General features: G+C 39.9%; 1 pseudogene; it reads right to left on the bottom strand.

The window, feature by feature from the left end:
• Positions 1–13,523: 13,523 nt before the first annotated feature.
• On the bottom strand, positions 13,524–13,960 carry LOC119877658 (annotated as a pseudogene).
• Positions 13,961–14,957: the final 997 nt, after the last annotated feature.

The following is a 14,957-nucleotide window of genomic DNA, read 5'->3' as shown; positions in this document are numbered from 1 at the left end:
ACTCTTCTAAATGGACTCTTATATGTGTTTTATGTTAAGTGCATTTTTATTGAATGTCTGTATCTCTATAGACACTTTATCTTATAGACGGTTCTATGATTATGTAATACTGATGGCTGTTAGATCAAATAGTTTGATTTTAATAAATAGAATAACAAAAAGGGACATCTAACCATCAGAGGCACTCATTTTCAAATAGACATGGATACCAGATAACCTAAGAAGATTGGAACCTGCTGGGGATTTACCCCAAAGATACAGATGCAGTGAAATGCTGGAACACCTGCACCCCAACGTTTCTAGCAGCAATGTCCACAATAGCCAAACTATGGAAGGAGCCTCAGTGTCCATCGAAAGCTGAATGGATAAAGAAGATGTGGTCTATGTATACAATGGAATATTACTCAGCCATTAGAAATGACAAATACCCACCATTTGCTTCGATGTGGATGGAACTGGAGGGTATTATGCTGAGTGAAATAAGTCAATCGGAGAAGGACAAACATTATATGGTCTCATTCATTTGGGGAATATAAAAAATAGTGAAAGGGAATAAAGGGGAAAGGAGAAAAAATGAATGGGAAATATCAGAAGGGGGACAGAACATGAGAGACTCCTAACTCTGGGAAACGAACAAGGGGTAGTAGAAAGGGAAGTGGGTGGGGGGGGTGACTGAGTGACAGGCACTGAGGGGGGCACTTGATGGGATGAGCACTGGGTGTTATGCTATATGTTGGCAAATTGAACTCCAATAATAAATAAATAAATAGATAAATAAATAAATAAATAAATAAATAAATAAATAAATAATAAATAAATAAAAAATGACCTCAACAGGAAGGAAGACAGGGCTGAAACCAACATAATGGAATGAGAAGAGAGAAATGCAAAGTACTGTATTTAGGTTAAAAACTAATCGCACAAGTACCGGATAGGGTAGACCTGGTTTGGCAGCAATCCAAGTGAAAATGACCTATTTGTTTGTTATTTTGTAAATTGGTCACTAGCTCAGCCTGGTCCAGCTGTGTTATGTGGTTGATACATGATACATAAAGTGAACACAATCTTAGCTACATTAAGGGAAGTAGATCATAAAATGGCCTCAATTTGCTCAGAACTGGCCAATCCTGTCTGGAACACAAGGCTCAGAGCTGGGCATGACAGAGTAAGAAGGACATTGAGAAATTAGAGCACGTCCTGAGAATGGCAGCCAGATGGTGCAGGAGCCGAAAGACATGTCCATAAAGAAGGCTTGAGGGAGCTGGAAAGCTTTGGTCCAGGAGAAGAGGCGAATCAAAAGGTGTGAGTGCTGCTTCTAATATGTGACAGGTTGTCATGCAGAAGCTGGAGCAGACTTCCTCACTGGATACCTTTAGGCCAGTCATTCACAACATTCATCTGCCAGGATCCATGGGACAAATAACATTCACATGTCCAACACATTCCCATGGCAGACCCTCATGGTTAGACACCCCCCACCACCACCACTGCAATTGCAAGAAAGTAAAGAACTGGTCATTGCCACCAGAGTCACATTAGTTGTGATGACTCTCTGGCCTCCAACATAAGTCTGATGGTCAAGAAAGTGTCACAGCTTCTCTTCCTGCTTCCCCATCTCCCAGAAGGAAGATTCTACAACTGATCAGGTCTAAAGGTGCTGACTAGGGCAGCCTCGTGGGGGTAGAGCCTGAGCAAGGTGGGGAATAAATAAATCCACAGTGTGCAACCATGAAAAAAAAAAAGAAGATTGGAACCAAAAGAGATCTTAGATTATTGATATTTTTAACAGAATTCAGATAAAAAGGCCTATATTTCTATGTTAATTGATGTTACTCAGGTTCCAGAATCCTGTTCATAAAAGCAAAACAATTAAAATAATTCAGATACTGCTTGTGTAAGTTTACTTTCAAGGTTTCTCTCTCAATTTCCTTTAAACCTGATGTGTAGTTTTGTTCCCTGGTGTCTTCAATACTGCAAGCAATGCTCAGATAGTTGCATTGTTCAGTTATTGTCAAACACAAGAATGTGTCAGTTCAGCAATTCAAATTTCCAGTTCAGTACAATAACAAAACTATGGAATATAATGCAAATTTAAAATTTCTCTCCTCCTTGTAGCTTCAGCTGGACTCATACCAGAAAACCAGCACAGAATAAAAGGTGTGTCTGACTTCTCTCTTTATCCCACTACAGTCTCAGGGAGTTTCTGGAGAAGCTCGTATAGTAGCCCAGCTACTATGGCATGAGCCATTAACCTCCACTGCTTGTGGTCTAATTTTTGGGCTTTTAAAAATATTTTATTTAAATTCAACTTGCCAACATATAGTATAACACCCTGTGCTCATCCCATCAAGTGCCATCCTTAGAGCCCGTCACCCATTACCCCATGCCCCTACCCCTTCTGCAAACCTTAGTTTATCCCAGAGTTAGGAGTCTCTCATGGTGTGGTCTAATTTTGATTCTTCCCTTGAACTGAGGGCAACATGTGTCCCATGAAAGACTAAACATCCAGAAGAGTTTTATAGGGCTCATTTCACAATTGCAGCAGGGCTGACTGTATTCCTTGCTTCATGCAACTGTAATGTCTGCCAGCATTTATGGCTTATAGTTGAATCACTCCAATTTCTGCTTCCATGATGACATTGCCTTCCTTTCTCTACTCATACCTCCCTCTGCCTCCCTCTTCTACAAATATCTGTGATTACATTTCATGGCCACCTGGAAAATCCAACATATTCATTCCATCTCAAGATTCTTACCTTCATTGCTTCTGCAAAGTTCTTTTGCCATAGAAGGTAATATTGACAATTTCCAGTGATTGTGATGTGGATATTCTGGGGGCCATTATTCAGACTATCATAGAACCCAAGATGCCTCCAGGTTGCATCCTGCCCCCACCTGGACCCTTTTAGCCCACAAGAAATGCTCAGATGGTTTATCCCAGTATGCAGACATGCCATTGTGTTCCCAGGGGTACTTTCACTACTCTGTCAAGAGGCCACTTCAGTGGGCATGATGCTAATATTTTATCCATAATGTCACACCCACATCCATTTTCCATAATTCTTTCTATGCTCCTGGAAGCTGAACTCTTCACAACTGCATCATTTAGGAATTTTTGCCTTCTGGTTTCTGGGTAGTTTCAGCCACTGGGAGACATTAACAGGAGATCAAAAGGTGAGAGGAGAAAGTAAGCAAATTATTTAATTCCTCATTATCCTACTTGACTAATCAGATCCTGGCAATGGCTAAAATCTGTCCTTGTGAACTCCCAGCATCCTATGACACTCAACAATGGAGCACAATGTGATCATTATCCTGATACCTTACACAACATTGCCTAGGTTATACATAGCTAAAAAAATCAATGTATTGTATTCATTAAGGGATAAAACTGAGTCCTATAAAGTGCTCTGTGGTAGATTTCTAGAATATTGGCTGCTAAAAAATATTTGTCACATATTTTGTAAATAAATAAATCATCTGTATTATGTGGCATATGTGGCATTTTTCAGAAAGATACAAGATTTTCTTTAGCATTTAACCCAGCGGTTATTTTTAGCTTAAGCATCATGCATCTGGTCAATATGCTCTAGATAGTAAAGCTGTTGCTGACATATGTACTTACTGTCCACTCCTCTGTGCAGAATATTTCCAACCACAGTGTTGCTAGCATTTAAAAGGGTGTTTAGCACCTAAACCACTGTTGATGTTTTTGTAATGACTTTGGGGATCCCAAAGAAGGTTAGGGGAAAAGAAAATGAAATTTCTAATGAAAAATAAGATTCTGCTGCAGAAGATATTGGAGGTAAAACCTGTGTAAAACCTATGTAACTGGCCAAGAAGAAGTAGATTTAGCTTCCAAGAAGAGAAGGAAGTCAAGACTGGGATTTACAAGCTTGGATGTGGAGATCATTACCAGTGTAACTGTCACATTAGCATCTTTATGAGTTGGACATGCATCATCACAACCAACATTAGCTTCAGCATCATGACAGGATTTTTCTTTGAAAGAGGAAGGAGGGAGGAATTAAGAGAAACCTAACAAAGTGAAATAACAAAAGGCTAGGAAAACCTTTGGTGGAATGAGAATGAGAATTAAATATACCATAAGGATGAAAATATCTCCTACATGCGACTATGTAAATGTTAGAGTCATGTTCTAAATATATATTCCTTGGAAATTTCTTTTTAATTGGGTATATTTAAGTAACATATTTTGTAAACAGAAATAATGAGCAATTAAATGCATAAAGAACTCCTGTCATACTGTCTGTTTGTATAAAACACTATCTTTTATAATCTTAAACTTTCTACAAAAATAAATTGTGATGGATGAGAAAGTTTTTGGAAAACACACTCAGGCATTCATAGTAGAGAAACAGAAAGCTAGGCCATGATAAAAATGATTTCTGAAATAATAAGTAGGTAAAATAGCCCTGGTTTGCTGAATATATGGAAAGAAGCAATTCATTCTTAACAATCAGTAACAAAAACTCTATACTTAGGTGGAAGTTTTCAATATAATTTAAAACTAAAGACTTTGCAAATAGTGCTAAGGACTTGTAAATCCACAGTTATCATGAAACACAGCCTATATGGGATGCACAAGTGAAGCAACAGTGTCAGAAAATAAAGAGGAATTAGAACATCACTATTTCAGGGATTGTTTTTAAATATATATTATGTGGACCAAGAGGTGAGAAAGAAAGGTGTGTTGTGGTCTCCTTCAACAGAAAATAATAGTATTACCTTAGCCAGAGGTTACAAGTTCAGCATGCAGTGCGCTAGTCTCTGAATCAGAAAAAGAGTCCCATATTTTGTGCCACTCTATGATGGCCCTATGTTGTGTTCAGTATGAAGATGGATCCAGGCAGTGATAGTAGCAATCATATAGTAGCAAATTCAATCAACAGCTTGATTCTGATCATTCCTTTCAGAAAATGTGATCATCTACATGAGAGACACAGTTAAATCAGTAGTTGTAGATTCTTTCTACAGGTTACAGCTCAGAGATAAGAGTATCTTAAGGCCCCCTGGGGGTAGGTTTTCAAATCTAGGCCACACATGGGGGCCACTGGAAATAATCCATTCATGAGTCAATAAAAGCATAAGATTCATCCATAAGAAGAAATGAATAGCAGAATTGCTACAGCAATGAGAATGGCTTTGAATTCTGCCAACTGAGTGTAGTGGCCATGTCAGCTTTCAGTTCTACATAGTAGCACTGTGCCAAAATAGGCACATCAGTATCAGATTTCAAATAACTAAGGCATCAATGAGCCAGACCTATTATTGGGGGGACCTCTGTGACTCAAGAAACCCACTGAGTTCATCACTTTTTCTCAGGTAATGAAGCTGGGATTAAAGTTTCCACCAAAGGGATAGGTGTAACTTTTTTGATTAAAAAGAAGACATGCTGGAATAAAGCTATCTATGTTCTTGAATATAACATTTTCATTTGAGAGAAGGCTTGTGTCCTTCGCATGCTGCTATTGTTGAGTCCAAATTGAATCACCCCAAAATTGGACTGCCAAGCCAAAGAGTCACAAGGCCCCATGGATCAAATGTTCAGTTTTCACAAGAAAAAGTTATTTAAAAAGCAAATTAATAGCTGTTTTTCAAAAGGAATATAAAAGGTAGTCGTGTTAGGGAGACAACAAATCTAAATTCATAAAGGATAACTTCAGGTGGGGGCTTCCTTCCTTTGATACAAGGTCTAATTCAGCAAAATCATCGGTTGTAAAAAGTTGTACTTCCAAGGGATCATTAGAGATCATGAGGCCACAAAGTTAGCATGTTACAGCTGGCTAGATTACTTCCAACAATACTCAAAGTATGTTGATTTGCAGGTTAATCCATCAAGTAGAATGCCTAATGCTTTCTCTAACCCAGGAGGTGTTGGATTTCTTTGTTGGACATGGATGTAGAAGTGAAGAAAAAGCAATGTTTCTTTGACTTCTGGAGAAATTAAATATTCTGAACCAACCTATGTTGCCCTAAGAAACTTTACTTGGAGAGCAAATTTTAAATTTTGTGGGGGCTTATCATTACCTCTTTCAGTCCTCCAATGCTGGCAGAGATATGATAACACTACAGCCATACAGAGGTCAAGGCTTCTGATGTTCACCAATCAAAAGAACATCATTTCTATGGTGAATGCTTTGGATGTTTATGAGTAAAGACATTTTCTATAAATCCTGATTTATACCCCCCTACACACACACACACGTATACTAATGGTAAATGCCAGGGAGTTTGTCCATCTAAAACAGCTCTACACTGGACTCTTCTGATCAAGAGAATCCATCTGGCACTGATGGAATGGAGAAGTACAAGCATAAAATACATCAATTCCTGCTATACTTTCATATGTAGAAGCAACAAGAGCAGAATATTGAATTGGCCCTGAAGTCCCCACCTACAAGATCTGCGTTTTCACTATGAATCCCACCAAACTCCATCAGCTGAAACTAAGCTATACTTTTTCTCCATAAGATTTGATGTCATGGTAACATGGGTGACTAGCAAAGAGAACCTTATTAGATATGATTTAATAAGCAATAATTTATAAGCAAAAAGAATATTCTATTTGGGTTCTGTGTTAAAGAATTCCATGAAAATTCTTGTGTGTGGAGAGGAAAGGGCATTTGCTAATGTGTCTATTAAACTAAAGCCACTGATTTTATTTTATTTTTATTTTTTAAAGATTTATTTATTTATTTGAGACAGAGTATGAATGGGGGGAGGAACAGAAGAGGAGAGAAAGAGAATCTCAAGCAGATCCCCACTGAGCACAGAGCCCAATACAAGACTCCATCTCACAACCCTGAGAGCATGATCTTAGTCAGTCAGAGGCTTAACTACCAGAACCACCCTGGCCCTCCTAAAGTCACTGATTTTAAATGAGGTTTGATTGAAATTTGGAATATTCAAACTTTTTATATATCCAAAAACCCATAATAAGTACATGTTTGCTGGAAGAGGGGCAAGATGGTGGAAGAGTAGGGTCCCCAAATCACCTGTCTCCACCAAATTACCTAGAAAACCTTCAAATTATCCTGAAAATCTATCAATTCTGCCTGAGAATTAAAGAGAGACCAGCTGGAATGCTACAGTGAGAAGAGTTCGTGCTTCTATCAAGGTAGGAAGACGGGGAAAAAGAAATAAAGAAACAAAGACCTCCAAAGGGGGAGGGGCCCCGCGAGGAGCCGGGCTGAGGCCAGGGCGAGTGTCCCCAGGACAGGAGAGCCCCGTCCCGGAGGAGCAGGAGCTGCACCGACCTTCCCGGGGGAAAGGGGCTCGCAGGGAGTTGGAGCAGGACCCAGGAGGGCAGGGATGCGCTCGGGCTCCCGGGGACACTAACAGACACCTGCGCCCAGGAGAGTGCGCCGAGCTCCCTAAGGGCTGCAGCGCGCACGGCGGGATCCGGAGCAGCTCGGGGGGCTCGGGGGCGGCTCTGCAGAGGGGGCTGCGGGGCGGGAGCAGCTCGGGGGGGCCTCGGGGGCGGGAGCAGCTCGGGGGGCTCGGGGGCGGCTCCGCAGAGGGGGCTACCGGCCGGGAGCGCGAATCCAACAGCGCAGGCCCCGGGGCACAGGGCGCCGGGACACAGCCCGGGATCCGGCCTCCCCCGGGACAGGCAGAGGCTGGGAAGGCCCAGGAACCCAAGGACGCTCCTGCCCCGAGCTGAGCAGATCAGCGGCCCCGCCCGGAGCCTCCAGGCCCTGCAGACGGAGAGCTCTGGAGTTACTGCGGGAGCTGAATCCAGGGCTCCAGAGCTGGCCCCGCCACTGGGGCTGTTGCTCCTGGGGCCTCACGGGGTAAACAACCCCCCACTGAGCCCTGCACCAGGCAGGGGCACAGCAGCTCCCCCAACTGCTAACACCTGAAAATCAGCACGACAGGCCCCTCCCCCAGAAGACCAGCTGGATGGACAAGTTCCAGGAAAAGCCAAGGGACTTAAAGTACACAGAAGCAGAAGATACTGCCCGTGGTTCTTTTAATTTGTTTTGTTTTGTTTTGTTTTTGTTTTGTTTTGCTTTTTGATTTGTTTCCTTCCCCCACCCCCTTTTTTCTCCTTTCTTTCTCTTTCTCTTTTTCTTCTTTTTTTTTTTCGTTTTTTTCTTCCTTTTTTTTTTTCTCTTTCTCTTTTCTTTCCTTCTTTCTCTCCTCTCTTTTCCTCCTTTTCCCAATACAACTTGCTTTTGGCCACTCTGCACTGAGCAAAATGACTAGAAGGAAAACCTCACCTCAAAAGAAAGAATCAGGAACAGTCCTCTCTCCCACAGAGTTACAAAATCTGGATTACAATTCAATGTCAGAAAAAAAAAAAAAAAAAACAATATAAAGTCAGAAAGCCAATTCGGAAGCACTATTATACAGCTACTGGTGGCTCTACAAAAAAGCATTAAGGACTCAAGAGACTTCATGACTGCAGAATTTAGATCCAACAAGGCAGAAATTAAAAATCAATTGAATGAGATGCAATCCAAACTAGAAGTCCTAACGACGAGGGTTAACGAGGTGGAAGAACGAGTGAGTGACATAGAAGACAAGTTGATAGCAAAGAGGGAAACTGAGGAAAAAAGAGACAAACAATTAAAAGATCATGAAGATAGATTAAGGGAAATAAACGACAGCCTGAGGAAGAAAAACTTACGTTTAATTGGTGTTCCCGAGGGTGCCGAAAGGTACAGAGGGCCAGAATATGTATTTGAACAAATTCTAGCTGAAAACTTTCCTAATCTGGGAAGGGAAACAGGCATTCAGATCCAGGAAATAGAGAGATCCCCCCCTAAAATCAATAAAAACCGTTCAACACCTCTACATTTAATAGTGAAGCTTGGAAATTCCAAAGATAAAGAGAAGATCCTTAAAGCAGCAAGACACAAGAAATCCCTGACTTTTATGGGGAGGAGTATTAGGGTAACAGCAGACCTCTCCACAGAGACCTGACAGGCCAGAAAGGGCTGGCAGGATATATTCAGGGTCCTAATTGAGAAGAACATGCAACCAAGAATACTTTATCCAGCAAGGCTCTAATTCAAAATAGAAGGAGAGATAAAGAGCTTCCAAGACAGGCAGCAACTAAAAGAATATGTGACCTCCAAACCAGCTCTGCAAGAAATTTTAAGGGGGACTCTTAAAATTCCCCTTTAAGAAGAAGTTCAGTGGAATATTCCACAAAAACAAGGACTGAATAGATACCATGATGACACTAAACTCATATCTCTCAATAGTAACTCTGAATGTGAACGGGCTTAATGACCCCATCAAAAGGCGCAGGGTTTCAGACTGGATAAAAAAGCAGGACCCATCTATTTGCTGTCTACAAGAGACTCATTTTAGACAGAAGGACACCTACAGCCTGAAAATAAAAGGTTGGAGAACCATTTACCATTCGAATGGTCCTCAAAAGACAGCAGGGGTAGCCATCCTTATATCAGATAAACTAAAATTTACCCCGAAGACTATAGTGAGAGATGAAGAGGGACACTATATCATACTTAAAGGATCTATTCAACAAGAGGACTTAACAATCCTCAGTATATATGCCCTGAATGTGGGAGCTGCCAAATATATAAATCAATTATTAACCAAAGTGAAGAAATAGTTAGATAGTAATACAGTTATACTTGGTGACTTCAATGTAGCTCTTTCTATACTCGATAGGTCTTCTAAGCACAACATCTCCAAGGAAACGAGAGCTTTAAATGATACACTGGACCAGATGGATTTCACAGATATCTACGGAACTTTACATCCAAACTCAACTGAATACAAATTCTTCTCAAGTGCACATGGAACTTTCTCCAGAATAGACCACATATTGGGTCACAAATCGGGTCTGAACCGATACCAAAAGATTGGGATTGTCCCCTGCATATTCTCAGACCATAATGCCTTGAAATTAGAACTAAATCACAACAAGAAGTTTGGAAGGACCTCAAACACGTGGAGGTTAAGGACCATCCTGCTAAAAGATGAAAGGGTCAACCAGGAAATTAAGGAAGAATTAAAAAGATTCATGGAAACTAATGAGAATGAAGATACAACCGTTCAAAATCTTTGGGATGCAGCAAAAGCAGTCCTGAGGGGGAAATACATCGCAATACAAGCATCCATTCAAAAACTGGAAAGAACTCAAATACAAAAGCTAACCTTACACATAAAGGAGCTAGAGAAAAAACAGCAAATAGAGCCTACATCCAAGAGAAGAAGGGAGTTAATAAAGATTCGAGCAGAACTCAACGAAATCGAGACCAGAAGAACTGTGGAACAGATCAACAGAACCAGGAGTTGGTTCTTTGAAAGAATTAATAAGATAGATAAACCATTAGCCAGCCTTATTAAGAAGAAGAGAGAGAAGACTCAAATTAATAAAATCATGAATGAGAAAGGAGAGATCACTACCAACACCAAGGAAATACAAACGATTTTAAAAACATATTATGAACAGCTATACGCCAATAAATTAGGCAATCTAGGAGAAATGTACGCATTCCTGGAAAGCCACAAACTACCAAAACTGGAACAGGAAGAAATAGAAAACCTGAACAGGCCAATAACCAGGGAGGAAATTGAAGCAGTCATCAAAAACCTCCCAAGACACAAGAGTCCAGGGCCAGATGGCTTCCCAGGGGAATTTTATCAAACGTTTAAAGAAGAAACCACACCTATTCTCCTAAAGCTGATTGGAAAGATAGAAAGAGATAGAGTACTTCCAAATTCGTTCTATGAGGCCAGCATCACCTTAATTCCAAAACCAGACAAAGACCCACCAACAAGGAGAATTACAGACCAATATCCCTGATGAACATGGATGCAAAAATTCTCAACAAGATACTGGCCAATAGGATCAACAATACATTAAGAAAATTATTCACCATGACCAAGTAGGATTTATCCCGGGGACACAAGGCTGGTTCAACACCCGTAAAACAATCAATGTGATTCATCATATCAGCAAGAGAAAAAACAAGAACCATATGATCCTCTCATTAGATGCAGAGAAAGCATTTGACAAAATACAGCATCCATTCCTGATCAAAACTCTTCAGAGTGTAGGGATAGAGGGAACATTCCTCGACATCTTAAAAGCCATCTATGAAAAGCCCACAGCAAATATCATTCTCAATGGGGAAGCACTGGGAGCCTTTCCCCTAAGATCAGGAACAAGACAGTTGTGATGTCCACTCTCACCACTGCTGTTCAACATAGTACTGGAAGTCCTAGCCTCAGCAATCAAGCAACAAAAAGACATTAAAGGCATTCAAATTGGCAAAGAAGAAGCCAAACTCTCCCTCTTCGCCGATGACATGATACTACATAGAAAACCCAAAAGTCTCCACCCCAAGATTGCTAGAACTCATACAGCAATTCGGTAGCGTGGCAGGATACAAAATCAATGCCCAGAAATCAGTGGCATTTCTATACACTAACAATGAGCCTGAAGAAAGAGAAATTAAGGAGTCAATCCCATTTACAATTGCACCCAAAAGCATAAGATACCTAGGAATAAACCTAACCAAAGATGTAAAGGATCTATACCCTCAAAACTATAGAACACTTCTGAAAGAAATTGAGGAAGACACAAAGAGATGGAAAAATATTCCATGCTCATGGATTGGCAGAATTAATATTGTGAAAATGTCAATGTTACCCAGGGCAATTTACACGTTTAATGCAATCCCTATCAAATACTATGGACTTTCTTCAGAGAGTTAGAACAAATTATTTTAAGATTTGTGTGGAAGCAGAAAAGACCCCGAATAGCCAGGGGAATTTTAAAAAAGAAAACCGTATCTGGGGGTATCACAATGCCAGATTTCAGGTTGTACTACAAAGCTGTGGTCATCAAGACAGTGTGGTACTGGCACAAAAACAGACACATAGATCAATGGAACAGAATAGAGAACCCAGAATTGGACCCTGAACTTTATGGTCAACTAATATTCGATAAAGGAGAAAAGACTATCCATTGGAAGAAAGACAGTCTCTTCAATAAATGGTGCTGGGAAAATTGGACATCCACATGCAGAAGAATGAAACTAGACCACTCTCTTTCACCATACACAAAGATAAACTCAAAATGGATGAAAGATCTAAATGTGAGACAAGATTCCATCAAAATCCTAGAGAAGAACACCGGCAACACCCTTTTTGAACTCGGCCACAGTAACTTCTTGCAAGATACATCCACGAAGGCAAAAGAAACAAAAGCAAAAATGAACTATTGGGACTTCATCAAGATAAGAAGCTTTTGCACAGAAAAGGATGCAGTCAACAAAACTAAAAGACAACCTACAGAATGGGAGAAGATATTTGCAAATGACATATCAGATAAAGGGCTAGTTTCCAAGATCTATAAAGAACTCCTTAAACTCAACACCAAAGAAACAAACAATCCAATCATGAAATGAGCAAAAGACATGAACAGAAATCTCACAGAGGAAGACATAGACATGGCCAACATGCATATGAGAAAATGCTCTGCATCACTTGCCATCAGGGAAATACAAATCAAAACCACAATGAGATACCACCTCACACCAGTGAGAATGGGGAAAATTAACAAGGCAGGAAACAACAAATGTTGGAGAGGATGCGGAGAAAAGGGAACCCTCTTACACTGTTGGTGGGAATGTGAACTGGTGCAGCCACTCTGGAAAACTGTGTGGAGGTTCCTCAAAGAGTTAAAAATAGACCTGCCCTACGACCCAGCAATTGCACTGTTGGGGATTTACCCCAAAGATACAAATGCAATGAAACGCCGGGACACCTGCACCCCGATGTTTCTAGCAGCAATGGCCACGATAGCCAAACTGTGGAAGGAGCCTTGGTGTCCAACGAAAGATGAATGGATAAAGAAGATGTGGTTTATGTGTACAATGGAATATTACTCAGCTATTAGAAATGACAAATACCCACCGTTTACTTCAACGTGGATCGACCTGGAGGGTATTATGCTGAGTGAAGTAAGTCAGTCGGAGAAGGACAAACATTATATGTTCTCATTCATTTGGGGAATATAAATAATAGTGAAAGGGAATATAAGGGAAGGGAGAAGAAATGTGTGGGAAATATCAGAAAGGGAGACAGAACGTAAAGACTGCTAACTCTGGGAAACGAACTAGGGGTGGCGGGAGGGGAGGAGGGCGGGGGGTGGGAGTGAATGGGTGACGGGCACTGGGGGTTTATTCTGTATGTTAGTAAATTGAACACCAATAAAAAATAAATCTAAAAATAAAAAAGTACATGTTTGCTGTGATTATGCATAGATATGTGAGTTTTTGTATTATTTTACTTACATATTTTTGAAGATTTATTTATTTATTCTGAGAGAGTGAGAAAAAAAAAACACAGGCAGGAGGGGCAAAGGGAGAAGGAAAGAGACTCTTAGGCAGTCTCCATGCACTAAGCACAGAACTCCACACTGGGCTGGATCTCATGACCCTGAGATCTTGACCTGAGCCAAAACCAAGAGTTGTATGTTTAACAAACTGCACTACCCAAGGATCCTCTACTTACATATTTAATACTTTTTTTTTTGCCTTTGGATTTTTTTTGCTACTCAACAATACTTCATTTTTTTTAAATTTAGCTTTCTGACTCTGTGCTTGTGCCATCAACACTGTGACAATGATTTTCTGCTCCTCAGGAAAAAAAGCATGTTCAATCCTGTCATGAACACATTTAGCACACATGGAATCACCATAAGCCATGCTCACACATTTTGTTTGTTTGTTTGTTTGTTTGTTTGTTTTAGACAATCTTATAAGAACTGTAGGTCTCCTAGTATGAACTATGGTGTGGCATGGGCACACACCACATCCAGATATTGGTGCTTGCTCAACCTTCTTGGTATAAAAGTAAATGATTCTATTACCATGGGTTTGGGACAGATTAGTTTTGTTAGTGATATGTTGGACAGCCTACCATAGTATGTCAAACACTGAACCATTCTGAATGCCTATAGATGCCATCCCCTTTAATTCCTATTTTATATGGTTTTGAATAGAAAGAAATTTGCTTAAATTAGTATCATAAATTTGGCAGAAAATGCTTTCAATTGGCACTAACTACCAAAAAGAAGATGATGACAAAGAAAGAAAGAAAGAAAGAAAGAAAGAAAGAAAGAAAGAAAGAAAGAAAAGAAAGAAAAGAAAGAAAAGAAAGAAAAGAAAGAAAGAAAGAAAGAAAGAAAGAAGAAGAAGAAGAAGAAGAAGAAGAAGAAGAAGAAGAAGAAGAAGAAGAAGAAGAAGAAGAAGAAGAAGAAGAGGCATAGAAATGGGAGGTAGAAATTATATGGTAATGACTTATAATAGCCAGAAGCCAGGAGGTAGAGATAGAAGGGATACTTTTTGTCATAACACCAAATAAATCAATGTATTTGCTCTAAGAGGTTCTTTTTCTTTTCTAATTCTAGTGATTTCTCCTTTCCCTTGTTCCTTCAGACCTAGGAGCATTTTTTACTTTCAAATTTCTATTCTACCCATTATATTTCCCTTACATATCACCTATGCCTTAGTAATGCAGTCCTTTGTGAATTAAGTTACTGAAATTATGTTAAGAGTGATTCTCTTACCTTTTCGGTTTATTTTTACTATTATTTTTAAATTTTAATTCCAGTTCTTAAAAGAACTGTAGGTCTATATAGTGTTGTAATAGTTTCAAGTGTACAATATATCAGTTCAATAATTTCATATATTTCTCAGTACTCATCAAGGTAAGTGCACTATTAATCCTTTTCACCTATTTTACTCATCCCCTGACTCTCTCCCCCTCTGGTAACCTTCTGTTTGTTCTCTATAGTTAAAAATATGTTTCTTAGTTTGTCTCTCTCTTTTTTTCCCCCTTTGTTCATATGTTTTGTTTCTTAAATCCCACATATGATTGAACTATGATATTTGTCTTTCTCTGACCGGTTAATTCACTTAGCATTATACTCCCCAGACCCA

The sequence above is a fragment of the Canis lupus genome, chromosome 27, assembly GCF_011100685.1.
Source record: "Canis lupus familiaris isolate Mischka breed German Shepherd chromosome 27, alternate assembly UU_Cfam_GSD_1.0, whole genome shotgun sequence".
NCBI lineage: Eukaryota > Metazoa > Chordata > Mammalia > Carnivora > Canidae > Canis > Canis lupus.
Note: the sequence above shows the minus strand (reverse complement) of the source record. Positions and strands in the feature narration are given on the sequence as shown.